Source organism: Chrysemys picta, unplaced genomic scaffold (assembly GCF_011386835.1).
Source record: "Chrysemys picta bellii isolate R12L10 unplaced genomic scaffold, ASM1138683v2 scaf182, whole genome shotgun sequence".
In the NCBI taxonomy this organism is placed as follows: domain Eukaryota; kingdom Metazoa; phylum Chordata; order Testudines; family Emydidae; genus Chrysemys; species Chrysemys picta.
Genome location: NW_027052889.1, coordinates 936 through 26,251, shown reverse-complemented (window position 1 = coordinate 26,251; position 25,316 = coordinate 936). Strand labels below are relative to the sequence as shown.

At 53.4% G+C, this 25,316-nt stretch overlaps 1 long non-coding RNA gene across 1 annotated transcript; it reads left to right on the top strand.

Annotated features, from left to right (window-relative positions):
- The first annotated feature begins 14,987 nt into the window (after window positions 1-14,987).
- On the top strand, window positions 14,988-24,674 carry LOC135978249 (uncharacterized). The gene is made up of 3 exons (XR_010595679.1): window positions 14,988-15,111; window positions 23,327-23,486; window positions 24,168-24,674. It is a non-coding gene; the product is annotated as an uncharacterized LOC135978249 (long non-coding RNA).
- Window positions 24,675-25,316: the final 642 nt, after the last annotated feature.

Below are 25,316 nucleotides of genomic sequence, written 5' to 3'. Positions count from 1 at the left end.
CCCAGGCCAATGGATGGGGGATGGCTGGTGCTGGAGGGGCAGCTGAGGGCAGGGATTGCTGGGGCTGAAGACTGGGGAGAAGAGACGGGAGAAATTCGGAGAGTGGTCACTATTGGGCAGGAATCGGAGGAGCGGGGGGTAGGTGGGGGGATCCTGCTGGCTGTGTGGGGCCCTGGCTGTGTAATCTCCTCACTGGGAAGTGTCAGTGAGGCCCGAATCTCACACGCTCCTTTGTCTCCTTTGGGTCTCACAGGAGCTCATTGAAGAGCTGCCTGATAACTCTCCACCCGGCGCCGTCCTCGCCAACTCCCTGATTGCTGTGGGCAACCTCAGGTACCGAGACCCTCCGGCCCGGTTCCCCTAACCCCAGTGCTGCTCAGGCCCAGGGCTGGGAGTCACTGCCCCTCCCACTCCCAGGTCACCGCCCAAGGGTGGCTCCTCTGGCAGAGGTGCGGGGAAGGTTCACTCTCTCCTGGCTGGGCTGTTCTTTTCACTCCAGTAACATTGCAACGGCTTTGGGGAGAGGCTCACACCCAGGATCAGATACAGGAGGGGCAGCAGGGTGCAGGGAACAGGGGCTATTCCTGCCCTGCCACTGTCTGTCTGAGAAACCTTGGCCTTGTCATTCCCTGGCTCGGTGCCTCAGTTTCCCTTCTTGCCAGCCTGTACCTATTTCCCTGCAGTTTCACCTGCGTGTTGGTGCCAGTCCCATCCCCGTACTGCACAGTCTAATACCGGCCCCTCTCTCTTGCCAGCACCATGACACCTGCCCTGGAGCCAGAGCTGGAGACCCACCTCCTCCGAGCTGCCCTGCACGCCGTCTTCACCCTGGGCATGGAGAAGGACACTGCCCAAGTGCAGGTAGATCATGCTAAAGTCATGGATTGAAGAGCCAGCTGTCATCCTGCCATGAGTCCTTGCTAATTGCCTGCAGTGGGATGTGAAGGAGAGAGGCCAGGATATGTGTTTGGGGGTCACACCAGTGCTTCCCAGAGACCCCACTTCCCATCCTGTGGCAAGTTTAGCCCCAGTTTCCCTAACTCTGACCCATGGCTCTCCCTTGCTTTCAGGATCTGCCTAGGGTCTTGCCAGACCTCCTGGACGCCATGCTGGGGAACCTGCTGGCAGAGTCCCCAGACACCGACAGGCTCCACTACATCTTGGAGGTGAGCCCGATGAGAGGGGTGGGGGCAATTTTACCTTCACTCTTAGATCCATTTTCCAGTCTGTCCTCCTAGCCGGGCCCCCAGTGGGCATCCTTGGTCAGGGCAGTCAGTGCAATGCCTCCTTTCCCCACAGCACATTAACTACTGGATCGTGTCCAGGGTGCCGCGAGAGAGAGCCAGGGCCGTTAAGAGCAGCACGGCCCTGCTCAGATTCACCATCACCCTCCCTGAGTTTGACATAAGTGACCTCTGACCCCAGCTTCCTGACTCCAGGCGTAGGTGATCTGGCTCTGACGGGCTGTAGGATCTGCTGCTGCAGGGGCTGTGGGTTAGGAGTGTTCCTCTTGGGGAGGCAGAGTCAGAGCAGAGAGTGAGCCTGGCTTGAGTCAAGTTCTTCTTGTCCTAGTTAAGTGGTGACTCTGGGCTTTTAAGGAGACTGTGCTCCAGGTTCATGCCTCCCTGTCATCCTGGAGCAGCTGGGGAAGCAAGTCCTCATGGAGGGCCCTGTCCACAGCCCTGTGCTCCAGGCTTCCTTGGGGGCAGAGGAAATTAAGGGTCTGGCTCTAGCTCCTATCCTCTAGCATCTCCTGCAGAGGGGCTGAGGGGAAGGAGAGTCCTGGCCCGGGGGGGACTGGGAGCTAACAGGAAAATGCTGATGGAGTCCCCTCTCCCTCTCCCGTCCATTAGAACTCAGCGGAATTCCCCAGGATGGGTCACCACATGGCACAGCTGGCTCTGTCCGTCAGTGACCCAGCCAAGGACATCAGCCGGCAGGCCAGGGAGGGGGTTTACCGGCTCTACCAGCTGCTGCTGCACCAGAGGGGTAAGGAACCCAGCTGGGAAATGGCACCCGCTAGAAGAGTGAGACTGGGACCCCAGCCAATTTCTCTCAGACTGACCCCGGCTGGAGGATGAGTCTCTCTATCTCTTTCTGTGTTCCACACCACGCCCTGCAATTCTGTTGGGCCGGGCACGCAGCGAGGACTCTGCCCACTGTGCAGCCACCAATGGGATTGGAAGGACACAAGCCCTGCAACCAGAAGGACAAATGTGTGTCTCTCTCTCCCTGTCACCTACTCCCTCCTGGGGGAAACCCAGCGGCTGATGGGGGACAAGGTGAGCAGCTGCATTAGACTCAGGAGATTGGGGCGGGGCCCAGGCCTCATTCCCATCCTGTGGCCATTCGCTGGCCTGGCACAAGGAGCCTGGTGGGGAATGAAAGGGAGAGCAGGTGCTCCTGGGAAGGGAGATGAATTCACCTCCATGAGCAGGAGCGAGCCAGCTTGTCCCCGGAGCAGCTCCACCCAGCTCTTTAGCCAGGCTAATTAATGACAAGCTTTGCCTCATCCCAGACTTACGTTCTTAGGACAGGGTGCTATCGCTCTTGGGAAGGGCAGGAGAGTCCCCCAAGTGCCCTCTGCGAGACTCTCCTGTCCCACAGGGCCGCACCCAATTCCTAGTGGTCTGGTGTCTGTGTCACCCGAGCCACCACCCAGAGTTGCTCCCATCACTGGCAGCCTGGGAAGCCAAGGACTGACGGGTGATGGCATCTGACCAGGCAGGGCTGAGGCACATGGGCAGGGGACGCTTGTCCTGCTGCTGGCAAGGCTGGACCCGTTCTGGAGAGAACAGGAGGATTCAGTCAGCAGTAGGGTTACCATGTCTAATAAATAAAAAAAGAGGACCCTCCACGGGCCCTGGCCCCGCCCATTTCCCCACCCCCTAGCCCCGCCCCAACTCCGCCCCTTCCCCGCCCTAACTCAGCCCCCTCCTCCCTCCCACTCCCAGCCATGGGGAAAGGGCTGCCCCAGCGCTACCGGCTTCACGGTTTGCCGGGCAGCCCCCAGACCCTGCGCCCCCGGCCGGCGCTTCCCCAGCACAGCTGGAGCCCGGGAAGGGAAGTGCCTGGCCCGTGGCTCGGGGTCCGGAGGCAGGGGGGCCTGCCCGAAGCCAGTAGCGCTGGCTCGGGCAGCTCGGCTCTTAAAGTCTGAGAAGGGAGGAGCGGAGCAGCTCAGCTGGAGCCCGGGAAGGGAAGTGTCTGGCCGGCGGCTGGGGGTTCGGAGGCAGGGGGGGGCTGCCCGAAGCCGGTAGCGCTGGCTCGGGCAGCTCGGCTCTTAAAGTCTGAGCGGGGAGGAGCGGAGCAGAGCAGCCGCGGGAGGGGAAGTGCCCGGCCGGCATTTTCCCGGACATGTTTGGATTTTCGGCAATTCCCCCCGGACGGGCGTTTGATTGCCGAAAAGCAGGACATGTCCGGGAAAAACCGGACGTATGGTAACCCTAGTCAGCAGGGGCTGCCGATCCGTCCCATTCACCAGGGCTGCCATCCTGCGGCTTCAGCATTAGTGGCTGGGGTGACTTGGGGAAAGGTCTCAACCTCCCCACATCCCACTTCACTGCTGCCAGAATCCCTCCTGCCCCCCCGCTACAGTCCCCTCCCTACCCAACCTGGGTGGGGCTGGAGGAGAGGGGTCTGAGAACTTGAGCTGTGGATTGGAGGTGGAACGGCTGTCAGGGGCACTGACGGGGAAGTGGCAGGAGCTCCCCGTACAAGGAGGGGGGTTGCCACTGGAGGTCACTAGGAAGGACAACAAGACTCCATCCTGGGAGTCAGGAGGGGGAATCCATCCCTCAGAGGTGGGCAGGGGCTGGGTGGAAATGCTGCTGGTTCCAGGGGTCGTTAATCCCCCCTGATTCCTCGGAGACGTCTGAGTCTCAGAGAGGTTCTCGTTCCCTTGCAGCAGGAGGACGTCACGGCCAATGTGATGCGCCAGCTCCGTATCATGCGGCACTTGCGCCAGGTGCCCGAGGCGCTGCAGGGCCTGTGCCTCTGAGGCCACCAGCAACTCCCGCTCCCTGCTGCAGGTACTGCTCTGGCTCTCTGTAAATGGGGCGCTAGTGGAAGGGGAAATGGAGCCCCCTGGCACTCACAGAAACCCTCTCCCCTCTCTGTGGGGCAGGGTCCTTTCCTCTGCCCCCAAATTCCTTCATCTGGGACAGGAACTCTTTCCCTCACACCCATTCCCCTCCCCCCTTTCCTTGATCTACCCCCATCCCATTCCCCCTGCGCCCAGGCAGAGCTCTGCCTGCCCCATATGGTGCAGAAAGGCCTGTGATATGCAGGGGGTCAGATTAGATGCTCTAACTGTCTCTTCTGCCCATAAAGTCTACTCATTTCTGAGAAACCGAGTGTAGCATTGGGAGCAGCCTCTGCTGTTTTACTGTCTAGCCGGCTTGCTTCCTAGAATGAACACTCATTGAGTGAGGTGATCCACAGAGAGTAGCTCAAACCTCCAAAGGGTCTGGCCTGCGGCAGAACATTAGCACTGCAGGGGAGGGGTGGGTGTGACAGTGACATCACAAAGGCCTTTTGCAGGCCTCAGCCTATTGGTCAAAGGTGCTTGGGAGGTGGTGACCTCACAGAGAGATGCTGACATCACCAGGCAGGACAGGGGCGCAGGACCAGGGAAACCTCTGAGTCCCCTGTAGCTTTCCTTCAGCAAGTCTCCTTCTCGAGGTCTCTCTTTGAGGGCTGAGAGAGTATTAGGGGTCATGTACGTGAGCGCCAGGAGGAACCTCTTTTGAGTTTTCTCCTTTCTTTTTCCTGATTTTACTACAAAACAGACGTCCCTGTTTAGAAGGTCAGAGCCTCCGAGAGGTTTGGAACCTGTTCAGTCTGATCCATCTGTTCCACAAGTTCTTCAGTCCAATCCACTTCCCTAACTAATTTCCTTAATTTTTTAAAGTTAGCCCTTTTGAAAAAAAAAAACCCTAGTCACAGATCTATTTTTGTTTACCCTACCATTTAGTTTAAACTGAATTAGCTCATGATCGCTCAAACCAAGGCTGTCCCCTACAACCATTTCTTCTAAGAGATCCTCACTACTCACCAACACCAAATCTAAAATGGCATCCCCTCTTGTTGGTTCAGCAACTACTTGGTGAAGGAATCCATCAGCTATCACATCTAGGAAAATCTGAGCCCTATTATATTACTAGCACTTGTCCTCCAGTCTATATCTGGGAAGTTAAAGTCTCCCATGATCACACAATTCCCATTAGTATTTACTTCATTAAAATCATTGAAGAGGTCTCTATCCCTAACCAAATCAGACTCTTGTTCTAACAGACAGCAAACCCCCCCTCTCACCCCCCCGAAAGGCAGAGATAGAGCCCAGGAATCGAGATGGTGGGGAAATTTCATTGAAACCGTTTCTGACCGAAAATCCTATTCAAACTAAACCAGTTTGTTTCTTGAAATCATAACAAGTGGCAATGAAAATTCTTTGTCACAATGTGTTAACTTGTCTCGTGGCACTCAAAGAGGAGACACTTAGATCTCAAAAATTAGATAAGATGCTTCAGTCTGAGCTGAGTAGTTGCTGCTCTTAACAATTGCAAAATAATACAATACAAATAAAATAAACTATTTCAGCCATTCTATTATGTCCTAATCTGATCTGAGTAAACATGATAGGACACCTCATCTTATGCACTGCTCCTAGTGACACTCTCCAATAGACCCAGCAGTCCTTATTTCCAGGCCCCTTCACTAACCACTGCTGCACACTCCCTCCCACAGCTGGCAATTACAACCAGGCCCTCATGTCCGGTCCCCCTGCTTTGAGAGGGAGTGTGCTCCGCTGGAGTGATTGGAGCAGGGAACTAGGAGTCAGGACTCCTGGGTTCCATTGCTGGTTTCCTATTGACCTGTGGGACTTGGGGTAAGTTGCTGCCCCCTCTAGGCTCTGTCCCCAGCAGTCAAATGGGGATTTCATACTTTCCCACTATTGGAAAGTGCTGGGAGAATCCCCCAGCAAAAGCTGCTCTGACAGTGCTAAGCAGCATCTGTTTGCTTGTGAGAATGTCCTATGGGACTGTGTCAAAAGCCTTATTAACACCAAGATAGATCACATCTACTGTTTACCCACCTCCACTAGGCCCCTAACCCTGCCAAAGAAGGAGCTAGGATTGGTCTGGAATGATTTGTTCTTGACAAGTCCATGCTCACTAGTCCTAAGAACCAAATTGTCCTGCAGCTGCTGACAAACTGATTGTTTAATAAGCAGAGGCTGCTCCCAATGCTACACTCGGTTTCTCAGAAATGAGTAGACTTTATGGGCAGCAGAGACCGTTAGAGCATCTAATCTGACCCCCTCTATATCACAGGCCTCCTGTCTACCACAATAGCTACTTTTGGGGCAAACACATTCCGGAAAGGCATCTAGTCTTTATTAAATGACATCAAGAGATGCAGAATCCACTACTTTCCATGGTAGCTTCTTCCTGTGGTCAATCATCCTCGCTGTTGAATATTTGTGCCTTATTTGTCATAGGAATTTGTCTCTTTTCACCTTCCAGCCATTGGGTCTTGTTCTGCCTTTCTCTGCTCGATTAAAGAGCCCTTTAATACCCAGTATTTTCTCTCCATTAAGGCATTTCAACACTTCAGTGAAGTCACCTTTCAATCTTCTTTTGATAAGCTAAACAGGTTGAGCTCTTTCAATAGCTCACTAGAAGGCATTTTTCTCCAGCCCTCAGAACATTTCATGGCTCTTTGCTGCCCCAGCTCCAATTTCTAGGACCATCTTTTTCAAAGGAGGACACCAAGACTGGAGGCAGTATTCCAATAGGAGTCTCACTGCTGCTGCTGTCACCTCCCTATCCTACTCACGGCTCTGCTCCTACGTCTAATGATGGCTTTAGCCCTGTTCACCACAGCATCACACTGGGAGCTCATGTTGAGTGGCTTCTCCACTCTGGCCCCTAAATCCTTTTCAGAGTCACTGCTTTCCTGGATACACGTCCCCATTCTGGAGGTGTGGCCGGCGTGCCTTGTGGCTACGTATAGGACCTTGCATTGGGCTCTGCTCAAACTTGTTTTCTTTGAATGGGTCCAGCTGGCCAAATGAGCCAGATCGCTCTGTATCACTGCCCTCTCCCCATCAGGAATTACCACTCTGCCTGTATTTTGTCACCCCCCAATCTTATCCGCAGTGATTCTATGTTTTCTCCCAATTCATTGATGATAATTATTTTAAAAAATTAGTCCTTGAGAGCTTCTTCAGACCCTTAGTACCCAGGACCTGCTCCCCACAGCACAGTGAGAAATGCTGTCCAGCCCTGCTGGTACATACGGGATAAGCAGAGAACAAACACACTTTAGGAGCTGTGTTGTCCATAGGCTCTGAACAACATGTGGGGGTCAGCAGATTACAAATGCACGACAGACCTGTAGTGTAGACAGGTCCCAACTGTGTCTCGGTTCCCCACCCTGCTCTAAGCTTAGTCACAGCCGCCATGTCTTTTCCGCCATGTCCCTTAACCCCACGTCACTGCAGAAGAGAGATTTTCTGGTAGCCAGCTGGCTCTCCTGCATGTGGATTTCATTCCAAAAGACGTGCTCTGGCTCAGTCCCATGCTATGGTTGGCTGAAGGAACCACTAGGCCCTGAGTTGTACAGGAGGGGCGACTAGATGCACATAATGGTCCTTTCTGACCTGAACCTCTATCAATCGCTACATTTTCTGCTGCTAGGAAGAGAACTCTGGACCTATTTTCTCTCATTCACTTTCAGTCAGAATAATTTCAATCCAGGCCAAAGGATTTCCTCTTCCATTGTGTCTTCAGCACCTTTGCGAGCAAAGAGTTACTGTTACCCACAGGTTACCAGTTTCAACCTGTCCCTGGGTGAGATGGCCAGGAAAGGGGTTGGAGCTCAACTGCACCTGGCCCAGGTGATGCAGCTCCCTAGGGTGAAGGGAATAAGTGCGGGGGTCACGTGACAAGACGCAGCCTGTGACTAGGACCCAGGCCTGCTGAGAGATAGAAGGGCAGCCTGTGCTCAGCCAGGAGAGAGACCCCAAGGGAAGCAGGCATGGGAGGGGCTTGGAGCGTCCTTTAAAGGTCAGGGACAAGCTGGGAAGGGGCCAGGCTGAGCACTAAGGACAAGGCCCTAGGAGGGAAAGACAGGGCAGTTTAGGAGATGGGGCAGATAGTCCAGTTGGTTTCAGCTCCCAGGACCAGACACCCAGAGGTGAAGGTGATTGTCGGGGCTTCTGTCCTTCTTCCCCAGTGTGGACCAGCTTGGTCCCTTGATACACCTTCTTGGGGGAGGGATAGCTCAGTGGTTTGAGCATTGGCCTGCTAAACCCGGGGTTGTGAGCTCAATCCTTGAGGGGGCCATTTAGGGATCAGGGCAAAAAACTGTCTGGGGATTGGTCCTGCTTTGAGCAGGGGATTGGACTAGATGACTTCCGGAGGTCCCTTCCAACCCTGATATTCTATGATTCCTTCAGCAACCAAGACTTCCCTCACGGATCACAGGGGGAACTCAATCCTGCCAACTATGCTAATCATAAATGAATCTACTCATCGTTAGGTACCCCCGGCAGCCAGGCATGGCATCACAGCCCTCTCGCTGGGTCCCCCATCACAGTCCCCCATCCATGGTCGCTCCAGCACCTCGGCAGTTTCTCTGCCTGGTAACTCCGGCCAGGTCACCACCTTTAGTCCACCCTTCTGGGGCCCAGCTTGCCTCACACTAAAAGTCCAAAGAGGTCTTTCCACAGACAGAAGTCCTTCTGCCATCGCTGGGGCACTTGCTCAGCCTGTAGCCCCCTTGCTGGGCTTGGGAACCCTCTCCAGGTGCGTGCACGCCGCCTCCTCTGGGGCCGGTAGGGGAACCCAGTCCCACCCTGACATTGATAGCAGCTCAGGGCCCTGGACCCAACAGCTAGGTCTGCACCTTTCTCTTTGCTGCACTTTTCCAACCTCTCTTCTCAAGTTCCCCTCCAGGCTTTCCTTGCTGCTCTGAACTTCCTACCTCGTTCTCAATCCTGTTGCTACCCCAGCTGGGGTGTATCACCACTGAAGTCTGGCTCTTTAGGGGGGCGGATAGGGTGCCTCTCAGTTCGGGCTCATTCTGTAATCAGCTTTCTGTGAGTGCCAGGGGGCTCCATTTCCCCTTCCCCTAGCTCCCCATTTACAGAGAGCCAGAGCAGTACCTGCAGCAGGGAGCGGGAGTTGCTGGTGGCCTCAGAGGCACAGGCCCTGCAGCGCCTCGGGCACCTGGCGCAAGTGCCGCATGATACGGAGCTGGCGCATCACATTGGCCGTGACGTCCTCCTGCTGCAAGGGAACGAGAACCTGTCTGAGACTCAGACGCCTCCGAGGAATCAGGGGGGATTAACGGCCCCTGGAACCAGCAGCATTTCCACCCAGCCCCTGCCCACCTCTGAGGGATGGATTCCCCCTCCTGGCCCCCAGGATGGAGTCTTGTTGTCCTTCCTAGTGACCTCCAGTGGCAACCCCCCTCCTTGTACGGGGAGCTCCTGCCACCTCCCCCTCAGTGCCCCTGACAGCTGTTCCACCTCCAATCCACAGCTCAAGTTCTCAGACCCCTCTCCTCCAGCCCCACCCAGGTTGGGTAGGGAGGGGACTGTAGCGGGGGGGCAGGAGGGATTCTGGCAGCAGTGAAGTGGGATGTGGGGATGTTGAGACCTTTCCTCAAGTCACCCCAGCCACTAATGCTGAAGCCGCAGGATGGCAGCCCTGGTGAATGGGACGGATCAGCAGCCCCTGCTGACTGAATCCTCCTGTTCTCTCCAGCAGGGCCGGCTTTAGGAAGGGCGGGGCCCAATTCGAACATTTTTGGTGGGGCCCCGGCAGGGATGACTAACAAAAAAAATAATGTAAAAAAAAGCCTTTCATTTCTTCCATGTATTATTTACTTTCCATAACTATATAAATAATAAAATGATATATTCTGTACATTGCATCATATATGCTGTTGATGGGTTATTAATGAGCTCCATTTCACGTGTCTGGGTCACCGCCACTCCCTGGGGGTGTGCTAGGGTGACCAGATGTCCTGATTTTATAGGGACAGTCCCGATTTTTGGGTCTTTTTCTTATAGGATCCTATTATCCCCCACCCCCTGTCCCGATTTTTCACACTTGCTGTCTGGTCACCCTAGTGGTGTGCACATGTGTGGGTCCCAGCTGCTCCCTGCCCCCCTCATTGAAGCAGGTGTGCAGGGTTACTGCCCTGGGAACTGCAGGGCACCAGTGGACATGGGGCTGGCTGCAGGCAGGGCAAGGGGTGCGGGGCTGGCTGGAGACAGGGGTGTGTGGGGCTGGCTGGCTTTGGGCAGGGCCGCAGGGGGGTGCGGCAGGGGTTGCCTGGAGACAGGGCAGGGGGTGCGGCAGAGGCTGGCTGTGGGCAGGGGGTGCAGGGCTGGCTGCAGGCAGGGCAGGGGGGCAGGCTGGTGCGGGCAGAACAGGGGTGGCGGGGCTGGAGGTAGGGCAGGGGTGCAGCAGGGGCTGGCTGCAGACAGGGGGTGCAGGGCTGGCTGGAGACGGGGCTGGCTGCGGGCAGGGCAGGGGGTGCGGGCTGGTGCGGGGACGGGGTGCAGCAGAGGCAGCTGGAGCCCCGGCCCTTTAAATAGCCCCCGAGCCCCCCGCTATCCCAGGGCTCTGGGGGCTATTTAAAGGGCCCAGGGCTCCCCTGCTTCTACCGCCCCGGCCCTTTAAATAGCCGCGGGAGCTCTGGGGAAGCAGCGGGGCTCCAGTGGCTATTTAAAGGGCCGGGTTGGTAGAGGCAGCGGGAGCCCCGGACTTTTTAAATAGCCCCCAGAGCCCCGCAGCCCTACCCCAGGGCTCCAGCAGTGGGGGGCTGGTGGCAACTTAAAGGGCCTGGGGCTCCGGCCCCTGCTGGGAGCCCTAGGTCCTTTAAATTGCCCCCTGGGGAAGCCGAGCCACCCTGGTACAGCGCACCGGCTCTTGCCGGTACACCGTACCGGGGCTTGGGCCCGGGGCCGGATTCAGGGGAATTGGTTGAATTGGCCTAAAGCCGGCCCTGGTGGGGGTATGGCCACAGCGCCGCAGGGAGGGGAACCCTGAGGTGTGGGGGCTGGGTGGGTACTGGGAGTTCCTCCTGAAGGGACGGGGGTTGGCCAAGGTCACTCAGCCCCGGGGTGTGGGAGGGGGACTGGCTGAGGGCACTCAGAGCCCCAGGAAGTGGGGGGGGGGGCTGAGGGGAGGGACTGGCCAGGGGCACTCAGAGCTCTGGGGGGGGGCTGTCCGGGGGGGCACTCACAGCCCCAGGAGGTGGGTGGGGGAGGGGCGCACAGGATTTCAGGAATTCCCTGGCAGTGAAGAGCTGCTGGCGGCAGGGAGGAGCCAGCCGTGACAATCCCCACTTGGGATCCCTGGCTGGGCTAGTGGCTATGGGGGCCCGTGGCCAAGCTGCAGTGGAAGGTGACCTGAAGGAAATGCCTCGGCCTCCAGCTAGGAAGGGCCTGGGCCAGTAATGGCCCACCGTGCAGTGTCCCAGCTCCCTACCCCACACCTGCGGGGCACGGCCCCTCCTCTGTAGGGAGGTTGGCATGTATCTTAGTGCTGCTTCCTCCATCCCCAAAGGCCTCTCCCAGCCAGTCTCTGGCAACCCCTGCCGTTCAGTACGCACATTACCCTGCTGTGACATACCGGGGGGGGGGAACCCCTCGGGGATGGGGGGGCTGTCACACAGCTGGGCAATTTAACCCGGCTGGGCAGGAGTGACTGTCTCCCTGGAGCTGGGGTCTCTGCTCCTCTGAGTCTCAGCCCAGGTGTCTCTCTGCCCTTCCCCCCAGTCACCCCCGGGCGAGGTGGGAGAGCCCCACATTGCGTTCCAGCCCCGCATTCATACCCACAAGTGCTGGTGGGTTCCAATCCCAGCTGAACACGCCCACCCGGCCCTAGTGCGGAGCAGAAGGGCCCAGAGCTGCCCCACAGACCCTCTGGCTCTCCGAGCCAGCTCTTACCCATCACTGCAGCACGTCTGGCCCAGGCTGAACACTGCTGCTCTGTTCAGAGAGGCTGGCACTTCTCGCTCCTGCCGTACGAGGGGCAGGTGCTGCTACCGACTGCTCCCCCTAACCCCCGCCCTGCTGCGCTCTGGGGATGCTGCCCTGCTGTGGAGCTCTCAGGTGTCTTGAACTGGAATTTGTTTGGAGAGAAACTGCTAAGAAGCCCTATCAGCCCCGAGCAGAGAATACCTGGGAGCCTGCCTGGGTCAGGCGGGTCTGGTACAGCCTCCCGCCAGATAAGGCTCTTCCCTGGACCTGCCACTCATTGGAATCTGGAACGATTCCCTCCGAGGTAACACCCGGGGCAGCCAGGGCAGGGCAGGGCACGGCCTGCTCCCCGGGAGCATTAGGGCTTTCAGGAGTCAGAGGTGCCAGCGGAGCAGGTTGTACATTAAAGCAGCGAAGGCATTTGGGGGGGGCAGAGGAATTGGGTGCTTTGCCATTGCACTTGATCAGCTCAATTTGAAACTTCTTTCAAAGGAAATCCAGATGTATACATCTGACTGGGGTACATGTACACACATACACACGCACACTCACATGTGCACACACTCATGTGCACATACACGTACACACATACATACGCACATGTACACATTCATATATATACAGACGTACACATACACGCACATACGCTGTCCCTGGAGCGCCCCAGGATGCGACTGACGGGGTGGCTGGCTATTATGGAGGCAGAAGGGGGTTGGGAGAAAATAATCAAGAAGAACTTTTGCTGAAAATGCAAACCTAAGCTGGAAATCTGTGCAGGGCTGGGTCAGCGAAAATGATCTTTTGAGCTGTTCTTATTAACCGTGGTCCTGTACTTCCTGGTTTGCGTCGGACCCAGGCAGGAGACTGGGCTGCTCTCAGCTGTAGAAGCCATTGGAATGAGCCAGGTCGGAATGAGCCAGGCCCTCAGAGCCTTCTGCCACCAATCGCCCCAGCAGTCACTGATCCACACCAAACCACGTCCTTCCAGTCAGGCAGTTTCATATGCACACGTCAAACCCTTGGTTTGCCACTCAGACACCACGGTGATGGGCACAGTAAGGACCGAGAGACGCTAAACAGGCAGACAGACAAGGAAATAGTGGCCCTGCCTACAGGTGTGTGTGTGGTGCAAACGGATGAACACCAGTTGCTGGCTGAAGGCACAACCTTAATTCCCACATCCCCTGTCTGTCAGCTATCGTTCGCTTGGCAGCCTGAGCTCCGATTTCTAACGCAGCGTTTTGCTCTGGCCTATTGTGGTTCTCATGTCCGGGGGCGCCTTGGCCCCTGGTATCAGGAGCGGTGCTAAGGAGGCTGCTTTTCAAAGGTCCTTAAGTAGGGTTGCCAACTTTCTACTTGCACAAAACCAAACGCCCTTGATCCAACCCCTTTCATGACCTTCTCTACGGCCCCACCCCCACTCACTCCAGCCCAGCCCACCTCCCTCAGTCGCTCGCTCTCACACCCTCACTCACTTTCACTGGGCTGGAGCTGGGGGTTGGAGTGCAGGGAGGGGTGAGGGCTCCGGTGGGGATGTGGGCTCTGGGATTGGGCTGGAGATTAGGGGTTTGGGGGTGCCAGAGGGGGATCCGGGCTGGGGCAGAGGGTTGGGGTGCAGAGACTGGGAGGGAGTTTGGGTGCGGGAGGGGGCTCAGGGCTGGGGTAGGGGATTGGGGTGGGGGTGTGGGGTCTGGGAGGGATTAGGGTACAGGAGGGGGTTCCGACCTGGGGCAGGGGGTTGGGGTGCCGGGTGTGAGGTCTGGGAGGGAATTTGGGTGTGGGAGGGGGTTCTGACCTGGGGCAGGGTTTCTGGGTGCGAGCTCCGGCCAGGCGGGGCTTACCTCAGCCAGCTCTTGGTCAATGGCACACCGGTGCTAATGCAGGCTCCTGACCCCTGGTCTCCCTCCGCTGGCAGGCTCTGAGCAAGGCCTGCCCAGAGAACATGGATGACGAGCTCTCGATCCTGCTGACAGCACCCCCCCTTACGGCATCAGTCTTCTCCACTATCAAATCTACACGGGGGAAGAAGGACAGAAGCCCCGACAATCACCTTCACCTCTGGGTGTCTGGTCCTGGGAGCCGAAACCAACTGGACTATCTGCCCCATCTCCTAAACTGCCCTGTCTTTCCCTCCTAGGGCCTTGTCCTTAGTGCTCAGCCTGGCCCCTTCCCAGCTTGTCCCTGACCTTTGAAGGACTCTCCAAGCCCCTCCCATGCCTGCTTCCCTTGGGGTCTCTCTCCTGGCTGAGCACAGGCTGCCCTTCTATCTCTCAGCAGGCCTGGGTCCTAGTCACAGGCTGCATCTTGTCACGTGACCCCCACACTTCTTCCCTTCGCCCTAGAGAGCTGCATCACCTGGGCTAGGTGCAGTTGAGCTCCAACCCCTTTCCTAGCCATCTCAGCCAGGGACAGGTTGAAACTGGAAACCTGTGGGTAACAGTAACTGGTTGCTCCCAAAGGTGCTGAAGACACAATGGAAGAGGAAATCCTTTGGCCTGGATTGAAATTATTCCGACTGAAAGTGAATGAGAGAAAATAGGTCCAGAGTTTTCTTCCTAACAGCAGAAAATGTAGCGATTGATAGAGGTTCAGGTCAGAAAGGACCATTATGTGCATCTAGTCGCCCCTCCTGTATAACTCAGGGCTAGAATGTGACCAAGTGGTTCCTTCAGCCAACCATAGCATGGGACTGAGCCAGAGCACGTCTTTTGGAACGACATCCACATGCAGGAGAGCCAGCTGGCTACCAGAAAATCTCTCTTCTGCAGTGACGTGGGGTTAAGGGACACGGGGGAAAAGACATGGAGGCTGTGACTAAACTTAGAGCAGCAAGGCCAGGAAAACCAGGGTTAGGTCCCAGGCCTGGCTATCAGATCTGCTGTTTTCTATTCCTGGCTTTGGGACCATGAGCGAGTCTCTGCACCGCTGGGTGCCTCGGTTTCCCCAGCTATCAAATGGAGCTAATCAAGGTTTTGTTTGTTCTCCCCATTTTACAGGGTGGGAAACCGAGACACAGTTGGGACCTGTCTACACTACAGGTCTGTCGTGCGTTTGTAATCTGCTGACCCCCACATGTTGTTCAGAGCCTATGGATAACACAGCTCCTAAAGGTACGTTTGTTCTGTGCTTATCCCCTATGTACCAGCAGGGCTGGACAACATTTCTCACTGTGATGTGGGGAGCAGGTCCTGGGTACTAAGGGTCTGAAGAAGCTCTCAAGGACTAATTTTTTAAAATAATTGTTATCAATGAATTGGGAGAAAACATAGAATCACTGCGGATAAGATTGGGGGGTGACAAAATACAGGCAGAGTGGTAATTCCTGATGGCGAGAGGGCAGTGATACAGAGCGATCTGGCTCATTCGGCCAGCTGGACCCATTCAAAGAAAACAAGTTTGAGCAGAGCCCAATGCAAGGTCCTATACGTAGCCACAAGGCACGCCGGCCACACCTCCAGAATGGGGACGTGTATCCAGGAAAGCAGTGACTCTGAAAAGGATATAGGGGCCAGATTGGAGAAGCCACTCAACATGAGCTCCCAGTGTGATGCTGTGGTGAACAGGGCTAAAGCCATCATTAGACGTAGGAGCAGAGCCGTGAGTAGGATAGGGAGGTGACACAGCAGCAGTGAGACTGCTATTGGAATACTGCCTCCAGTCTTGGTGTCTTCCTTTGAAAAAGATGGTCCTAGAAATTGGAGCTGGGGCAGCAAAGAGCCATGAAATGTTCTGAGGGCTGGAGAAAAATGCCTTCTAGTGAGCTATTGAAAGAGCTTAACCTGTTTAGCTTATCAAAAGAAGATTGAAGGGGACTTCATTGAAGTGTTGAAGTGCCTTAATGGAGAGAAAATACTGGGTATTAAAGGGCTCTCTAGTCTAGCAGAGAAAGGCAGAACAAGACCCAATGGCTGGAAGGTGAAAAGAGACAAATCCCTATGACAAATAAGGCACAAATATTCAACAGCGAGGATGATTGACCACAGGAAGAAGCTACCAAGGAAAGTGGTGGATTCTCCATCTCTTGATGTCATTAATAAAGACTAGATGCCTTTCCGGAATGTGTTTGCCCCAAAAGTAGCTATTGTGGTAGACAGGAGGCCTGTGATATGCAAGGGGTCAGATTAGACGCTCTAACTGTCTCTTCCGGCCATAAAGTCTACTCATTTCTGAGAAACCGAGTGTAGCATTGGGAGCAGCCTCTGCTGTTTTACTGTCTAGCCGGCTTGCTTCCTAGAATGAACACTCATTGAGCGGGGTGATCCACAGGGAGTAGCTCAAACCTCCAAAGGGTCTGGCCTGTGGCAGGACATTAACACTGCAGGGGAGGGGTGGGTGTGGCAGTGACATCACAAAGGTCTTTTGCAGGACCTCAGCCTATTGGTCAAAGGTGCAGGGGAGGTGGTGACCTCACAGAGGGATGCTGACATCAGCCAGGCAGGATGGGGCGCAGGGCCAGGGAAACCTCAGAGACCCCTGTGGCTTTGCTTCAGCAAGTCTCCTTCTCGAGGTCTCTCTTTGAGGTCTGAGAGAGTATTTGGGTTCAGGTACGTGAGCGCCAGGAGGAACCTCTTTTGAGTTTTCTCCTTTCTTTTTCCTGATTTCACTAGAAAATTGACGTCCCTGTTTAGAAGGTAAGAGCCTCCGAGAGGTTTGGAACCTGTTCAGTCTGACGCATCTGGCGCCAGCTGAATTTTAGGCATGGAAAACACTAGCTTAAGGTGGCCGAATTTTATTCCCCACCTGGGATTTTGTCCCTTAGAATCACTGGGGATATTAGGGTTTGTCCTTTTTCTTTTACCTTTTCCTCCATCCATCCCTCCCTCCTTTCTCTTCATCTCTTACTTCTTTTGTCCTTTCCCCGTTCCCCTCCCACCACCAGGAGGGGGGTGTGTGTGTCGTGGGGGGTGCTCTACAACTCCCATTGTGGGAGGTCCACCGAAAAATGTGGCGTTGAAATAGTGCTCAGACAGTGATCCCCAGCGGTGACCTGGGCCATCCTTTGGGCTCTCTGGTGAGAACCCTCATCCTCCCGCCCCTCGGTCGCTACCCTGATTGGCTGAGCAGGGGGTTATTGACAGGGAGGAGACTCAGGTCCCTGTTGTTTTCTTTTAAGACCAAGTAAATAGTCATAACCAGTCATATGTTCGACAAATTTTGCTGCTTCTCTGCAGTTCATTATTTTCTCTACCATTCCAGTTCTCCTAAAATACTTGCTGAATAATTACTATGAACTCTTGCTGGTCTGGAACTCACTTGAGAACACTTTATTCAGGTCATTCAATGTCTGAAATTCAAGATCCGATGGTTAGTTTGAAAATCAGGGCTCTTGGGTCCTATTCCCAACTCTGCCACGGACTGGCTGTGTGACCTAAGACAAGTCAATTCTCCTTTCTCAGCCTTAGCTTCTCCCTCTTTCAAGTAGGGATAACAATCCGCTCCTACCTACCTCCCGACAGGTGGAGGATGGGGATCTATTGGAGAGTGTCACTAGGAGCAGTGCATAAGATGAGGTGTCCTATCACGTTTACTCAGATCAGATTAGGACATAATAGAATGGCTGAAATAGTCTATTTTATTTGTATTTTATTATGTTGCAATTGTTAAGAGCAGCAACTACTTAGCTCAGACTGAAACATCTTATCTAATTTTTGAGATCTAAGTGTCTCCTCTTTGTGTGCGACGAGACAAACACGTACTCCTGTTCTTTTTGTGACACAGAAGACGCTTTTGTTTTGCAACAAAATATTTTTGCAAAGAATTTTCATGCCACTTGATATGATTTCAAGAAACAAACTGGTTTAGTTTGAATGGGATTTTCGGACAGAAACGGTTTCAATGAAATTTCCCCACCATCTCGATTCCTGGGCTCTATCCCTGTCTTTGGGGGGTTTGCTGTCTGTTAGAACCAGGAGTCTGATTTGGATAGGGATTGAGACCTCTTTAATGTTTTTAATGAAGTAAATACTAATGGGAATTGTGTGATCATGGGAGACTTTAACTTCCCAGATATAGACTGGAGGACAAGTGCTAGTAATATAATAGGGCTCAGATTTTCCTAGATGTGATAGCTGATGGATTCCTTCACCAAGTAGTTGAAGAACCAACAAGAGGGGATGCCATTTTAGATTTGGTGTGGGTAGTGAGGATCTCTTAGAAGAAATGGTTGTAGGGGACAGCCTTGGTTTGAGCGATCATGAGCTAATTCAGTTTAAACAAAATGGAAGGGTAAACAAAAATAGATCTGTGACTAGGGTTTTTGATTTCAAAAGGGCTAACTTTAAAAAATTAAGGAAATTAGATAGGGAAGTGGATTGGACTGAAGAACTTGTGGATCTAAAGGTGGAGAAGGCCTGGAATTACTTCAAGTCAAAGTTGCAGAAACTCTCAGAAGCCTGCATCCCAAGAAAGGGGGGGAAATTCATAGGCAGGAGTTGTAGACCAAGTTGGATGAGCAAGCATCTCAGAGAGATGATTAAGAAAAAGCAGAAAGCCTACAAGGTGTGGAAGATGGGAGTGATCAGCAAGGAAAGCTACCTTACTGAGGTCAGAAAATGTAGGGACAAAGTGAGAAAGGCCGAAAGCCATGTAGAGTTGGACCTTGCAAAGGGAATTCAAACCAATAGTAAAAGGTGTAAAAGGTTCTATAGCCATATAAATAAGAAGAAAACAAAGAAAGAAGTGGGACCGCTAAACACTGAGGATGGAGTGGAGGTTAAGGATAATCTAGGCATGGCCCAATATCTAAACAAATACTTTGCCTCAGTCTTTAAGAGGCTAATGAGGAGCTTAGAGATAATGGTAGGATGACAAATGGGAATGAGGATATGGAGGTAGATATTACCACATCTGAGTTAGAAGCCAAACTCGAACAGTTTAATGGGACTAAATCGGGGGTCCCAGATAATCTTCATTCAAGAATATTAAAGGAACTGGCATATGAAATTGCAAGCCCATTAGCAAAAAATGTTAATGAATCAGTAAACTCAGGGGTTGTTCCGTATGACTGGAGAATTGCTAACATAGTTCCTAGCTTTAAGAAAGGGGAAAAAAGTGATCCGGGTAACTACAGGCCTGTTAGTTTGACATCTGTAGTATGCAAGGTCTCAGAAAATGTTTTGAAGGAGAAAGTAGTTAAGGACATTGAGGTCAATGGTAATTGGGACAAAATACAACATGGCTTTACAAAAGGTAGAGCGTGCCAAACCAACCTGATCTCCTTCTTTGAGAAGGTCACAGATTTTTTAGACAAAGGAAACGCAGTGGATCTAATTTCCCTCGATTTCAGTAAGGCATTTGATACGGTTCCACATGGGGAATTATTAGCTAAATTGGAAAAGATGAGGATCAATATGAAAATTGAAAGGTGGATAAGGAATTGGTTAAAGGGGAGACTACAACGGGTCGTACTGAAAGGTGAACTGTCAGGCTGGAGGGAGGTTACTAGTGGAGTTCTTATATTATGGGAACAAGTAAATAACTTTTCCTTATTCCCTTTCTTCACATCACTCATGATTTCATACACCTCTATCATATCCCCCCATAGTCTCCTCTTTTCCAAGCTGAAAAGTCCTAGCCTCTTTAATCTCTCCTCATATGGGACCCCTTCCAAACCTCTAATCATTTTAATTACCCTTCTCTGAACCTTTTCTAATGCCAGTATATCTTTTTTGAGATGAGGAGACCACATCTGTACACAGTATTCAAGATGTGGATGTACCATGGATTTATATAAGTGCAATAAGATATTCTCCGTCTTATTCTCTATCCCCTTTTTAATGATTCCTAACATCCTGTTTGCTTTTTTGACTGCCACTGCACACTGCGTGGAAGTCTTCAGAGAACTATCCACGATGACTCCAAGATCTTTTTCCTGATTCATTGTAGCTAAATTAGCCCCCATCATATTGTATGTATAGTTGGGGTTATTTTTCCCAATGTGCATTACTTTACGTTGTCCACATTAAATTTCGTTTGCCATTTTGTTGCCCAATCACTTAGTTTTGGGAGATCTTTTTGAAGTTCTTCACAGTCTGCTTTGGTCTTAACTATCTTGAGCACTTTAGTATCATCTGCAAACTTTGCCACCTCACTTTTTACCCCTTTCTCCAGATCATTTATGAATAAGTTGAATAGCATTGGTCCTAGGACTGACCCTTGGGGAACACCACTAGTTACCCCTCTCCATTCTGAAAATTTACCATTTATTCCTACCCTTTGTTCCCTGTCTTTTAACCAGTTCTCAATCCATGAAAGGATCTTCCCTCTTATCCCATGACAACTTAATTTACATAAGACCCTTTGGTGAGGGACCTTGTCAAAGGCTTTCTGGAAATCTAAGTACACTATGTCCACTGGATCCCCCTTGTCCACATGTTTGTTGACCCCTTCAAAGAACTCTAATAGATTAGTAAGACATGATTTCCCTTTACCTAAACTATGTTGACTTTTGCCCAACAATTTATGTTCTTCTATGTGTCTGACAATTTTATTCTTTACAATTGTTTCAACTAATTTGCCCGGTACTGACATTAGACTTACTGGTCTGTAATTGCCGGGATCACCAATAGTGCCCTTTTTAAATATTGGCGTTACATTAGCTATCTTCCAGTCATGGATGCAGAAGCTGATTTAAAGGACAGGTTACAAACCATAATTAGTAGTTCCGCAATTTCACATCTGAGTTCTTTCAGAACTCTTGGGTGAATGCCATCTGGTCCCAGTGACTTATCAGTTAATTCCAAAACCTCCTCTAGTAACACCGCAATCTGTGACAATTCGTGAGATTTGTCAGCTACAAATGCTGGCTGAGGTTTGGGAATGGCTGGAAGGTGAAAAGAGACAAATTCCTATGACAAATAAGGCACAAATATTCAACAGCGAGGATGACTGACCACAGGAAGAAGCTACCAAGGAAAGTGGTGGATTCTCCGTCTCTTGATGTCATTTAATAAAGACTAGATGCCTTTCTGGAATGTGTTTACCCCAAAAGTAGCTATTGTGGTAGACAGGAGGCCTGTGATATGCAGGGGGTCAGATTAGATGCTCTAACTGTCTCTTCTGCCCATAAAGTCTACTCATTTCTGAGAAACCGAGTGTAGCATTGGGAGCAGCCTCTGCTGTTTTACTGTCTAGCCGGCTTGCTTCCTAGAATGAACACTCATTGAGCGGGGTGATCCACAGAGAGTAGCTCAAACCTCCAAAGGGTCTGGCCTGCGGCAGAACATTAGCACTGCAGGGGAGGGGTGGGTGTGACAGTGACATCACAAAGGCCTTTTGCAGGCCTCAGCCTATTGGTCAAAGGTGCTTGGGAGGTGGTGACCTCACAGAGAGATGCTGACATCAGCCAGGCAGGACAGGGGCGCAGGGCCAGGGAAACCTCAGAGTCCCCTGTAGCTTTCCTTCAGCAAGTCTCCTTCTCGAGGTCTCTCTTTGAGGACTGAGAGAGTATTAGGGGTCACGTACATGAGCGCCAGGAGGAACCTCTTTTGAGTTTTCTCCTTTCTTTTTCCTGATTTTACTAGAAAACAGACATCCCTGTTTAGAAGGTAAGAGCCTCCGAGAGGTTTGGAACCTGTTCAGTCTGATGCATCTGGCACCAGCTTAATTCTAGGCATGGAAAACACTAGCTTAAGGTGGCCGAATTTTATTCCCCACCTGGGATTTTGTCCCTTAGAATCACTGGGGACATTAGGGTTTGTCCTTTTTGTTTTACCTTTTCCTCCATCCCTCCCTCCTTTCTCTTCATCTCTTACTTCTTTTGTCCTTTCCTCTGTTCCCCTCCCACCACCAGGAGGACTCTGTGTGTGTGTCGTGGGGAGTGCTCTGCAATGGGAACAGGGACAATTCTCCAACTTTGGGCAGTCGAGAGCCTGGGTGAGATAAGGGGCGTTAAAGCCCTTTGTAAAGGAGAAAGGGGAGTTTCATGGTGTTGAGCACCAAGGAATTCTAAACTTTGCTAAAACATCTAGTCTGCAGAAACCAGAAATGGTTGGGGCCACATTGTAACCATTGTCTTTTTTAAAGACCATTGAGGGATGTGAGTCCCACCCTTTTAGGTATCTGGGGTGCTGGGAGAAGAGAAGAGGTGCCTGTCTCCATTTTATGGCCTCAACAAACTAAGTGCTGTGCCCCAGTTCTCGTCAGAGATCCCTGAAAAAGAACAGAGGGTCCTGTGGCACCTTTGAGACTAACAGAAGTACTGGGAGCATAAGCTTTCGTGGGTAAGAACCTCACTTCTTCAGATGCAAGTGAGGTTCTTACCCACGAAAGCTTATGCTCCCAGTACTTCTGTTAGTCTCAAAGGTGCCACAGGACCCTCTGTTGCTTTTTACAGATTCAGACTAACACGGCTACCCCTCTGATACGTGAAAAAGAACGTCTTCCCATCCATTAACATACCTGGAAAGATACTGGAACTCCTTATTAAACAATCAGTTTGTCAGCACCTACAGGACAATTTGGTTCTTAGGACTAGTGAGCATGGACTTGTCAAGAACAAATCATTCCAACCCAATCCTAGCTCCTTCTTTGGCAGGGTTACGGGCCTAGTGGAGGTGGGTAAACAGTAGATGTGATCCATCTTGGTGTTAATAAGGACATTCGCACAAGCAAACTAGGGAGATGTGGTCTAGATGCAATTAGTATAATATGTGTGCACAGATGGTTGAAAGCCCGTACTCCAACAGCCCAGAACCAAACACTCTTCCTCCTGGGCAGTGCGCTCTGACCTCTAATGGTCAGATGCTGCTTAGCACTGTCAGAGCAGCTTTTGCTGGGGGAGTCTCCCAGCACTTTCCAATAGTGGGAAAGTATGAAATCCCCATTTGACTGCTGGGGACAGAGCCTAGAGCGGGGAGCAACTTACCCAAAGTCCCACAGGTCAATAGGAAACCAGCAATGGAACCCAGGAGTCCTGACTCCCAGTTCCCTGCTCCAGTCACTCCAGCGGAGCACACTCCCTCTCAAAGCAGGGGGACCGGACATGAAGGCCTGGTTGTAATTGCCAGCTATGGGAGGGAGTGTGCAGCAGTGGTTAGTGAAGGGGCCTGGAAATAAGGACTGCTGGGTCCCATCCCTGGCTCTGACACTTGGTGTGACCCTGAGCCAGTAGCTTCCCCACCCCAGGCCTGTTTCCCATCAGTAGGGTTGGGGTAGCAGCCCCTACAGACCAGGGGGGTTGGGAGGCTCCAGGAAGGTGTGTAAAGTGCCGGGATGTCAGGATCCCGGAGGTGCTGTCACCCCCGCATTAGGCCAGTGTTCTGCACCCCCTGCTGCTGGCCGAGTTTCTCTGTCCCTTGGCAATAAGATAGACTCTTGTTTTCACAGCCAGTCGATCGCCCAGTGCTATCACCCTGCCTGCTGGCTGGGCAGGGTAACTCCTCAGGTCACCACCACCCTCTCCAGCCTGCCTTGGCTTTGGGGAGTGAGGAGGAGGGCGAGGGACGATACTGAACATCCTCCATCCATCGCTCCGTCAGCAGAGCAAGTGAGTGGCATTAGGGTTCCCCGTTGGCGTCCCCTGTCTGTCTGGGGAGAGGCAGAAAGAGGGGGAAAGAATCTCTCCCAAAGGAGATTGGATTTGCAAACCGCCCCCAGGAGCCCCTCGCTCTCAGACTGGGGAGGGGCTTCTCCAGAGCGGTCTCCAGTGTGTTTGGAAAGGTCCCAGCAATGGGGCTCCCAACGCTTCCCTTGTGGGAGACCGTTCCCCAGGCTGAGCGTCTCTGAGCTGGGCCAGACCCTGTGAGCTGCTGAGCATGGAAATCAATGGGAACGGCAGGGGCCCTGGCCTTGCTCTGCCTCGGGACTTTGACGTGGGGAATGGTTTCCCAGGAGAAGTCCGGACTCCTGGGTTCTGTTCCTTCTCTAGCCTGGGGGGGAGTGTGGCCTGGGACGGCAGGAGGGAGCTGCTTGTCCAAAGTGACTGAGCCCAGTGATGGAAAAGGAGGAGACTCCCTGGGCATTGCAGCCCCAGAGGTGACGAGGGGGAACGCTGGGAGCAGATCATGCAATGAACTCCTGCCAGTGCGTGTAGATTGCATTACATGCACCCCTGTGGGGGGACGAGGAGCTGCTCTGGCTGGGGCAGGGATGGGGAGGGACCAAACAGGCTGGTTAGTGAGAGGCTGCCTTGACCCCAGACTCACGCCCGCTCCCCGCTCGGTTCCAGGGTGGCCAGGCTCCTGAGGATGTTCAGGAAGAAGGCTCTGCAGGTGGCCCCAGAGCCTGAGGGAAGCAGCTGCCATCTTCCCCGGGAGCAGAGCGGCCCCTCCGTCCCCACTGGCGGGGAAGGAGCTCCCGGCCAGGCCAGGAGGTGGAAGTGCCCAGTCTTCTGGCGGAGAAAACCCTCTCCCAGCGCAGGCGCCGAGGTGGGAGAGGCCAGGTCGAAATGGAGCTGGGCCAGGCTGCGGCTGGGCAGGCAGGACCCAGCGCAGGAGGGGAGCTGGGCAGAGTGACTCTGGGACATGTTGTGTGGGCAGCAGCAGCCCCAGGAGCCCAGCCCTGATTCCCAGCAGGAGGCATCGCCCTGCCCGGTCACTGAGGACTTTCCAGCCTCCCCAGGGCAGGAGGTGGAGGATCCCTGTCCCACCACCAGCAGCTCGGCCCGCTCCCCATGGGACAGCAGCAGTGCCTGGGACTCGGGCAGCAGCGAGGCCGATGGGCGCCGCAGCTTTGTTCCAGGTGAGGAGTCAGGCTGGGCTCAGGAGAGGTGAGAGCGGGGCTGTGAACACCCTGGGCCCAGGCCCTCGATCAGTGCTATGGGGGCGGATCCCCAGCCCAGGGGTCTGGCCTGAGCCACATGAAGCCCACTGACACTAGATGCTGCCACTTTGGTCCTCGGTGCTCCAGTTGGGGGGAGGCACCTCCCAGGGAGTCCAGGACAGCGTGGGGGGGTCTCTTTGCTATGGGCTCCTGAAGGAGTTGGGGGCTGAAGGCATCACTGAGACGGGGGAGTGTGGGGCCCGATCTGCCCTGGGTCCCGGAGGTGGGAAGGGGACACATTGCCCCAGCGTGCCCCTGTCCTTCCCCCGAGTGGCAGCAGGCGTCACCCTGTCCCCTTCTCTCCCTGGTGCAGGGACCGCCAGGGACTCAGGGGACGAGGAGGAGGAATGGGTGGACGTGGCCACAGAGGAGGCTGCTCTCAATAACAGCCGAGAGCAGCTCCAAGACGGAGAAAAGGTACAAACGTTCCCCAGCTGTGCTGGAACCAAGACTGTCCTGCCCCTTCCCAGCACCTGACCCCCTGCAGAGGGTCTTGTCCCTGATGATCCACCAGCCCTAATGGGGACCTTTCTCCTCCATGATCTGGGACCCCAGA